The sequence below is a fragment of the Eurypyga helias genome, unplaced genomic scaffold, assembly GCF_000690775.1.
Source record: "Eurypyga helias isolate BGI_N326 unplaced genomic scaffold, ASM69077v1 scaffold30504, whole genome shotgun sequence".
Lineage (NCBI taxonomy): Eukaryota > Metazoa > Chordata > Aves > Eurypygiformes > Eurypygidae > Eurypyga > Eurypyga helias.
In genome coordinates this window covers 9392-9629 of record NW_010248628.1, presented here as the reverse complement: position 1 = coordinate 9629, position 238 = coordinate 9392, and positions in this window count along the sequence as shown.

Below are 238 nucleotides of genomic sequence, written 5' to 3'. Positions count from 1 at the left end.
GGGGACTTAGACTTGTTGGGGAGAATTTGGGGCAGTAATGGGGCCTGGGTGGGCAGGAAGTGAGGGGCAAAGAGTAGTGGGGAGGCAGAGCAATGCATGAGGGTACTGGGTAGAAGGCGTGGGGTGAGACCCTCCCGAACCATTGCCCTAGGTGTGGGTGGCAGGGGAGGAGCGGGGTGGGCAGCAAATGGGAGAGAGCAGCTGGAGCCTGAGCGAGGTCCGGGAGCTCGGCAGCAGG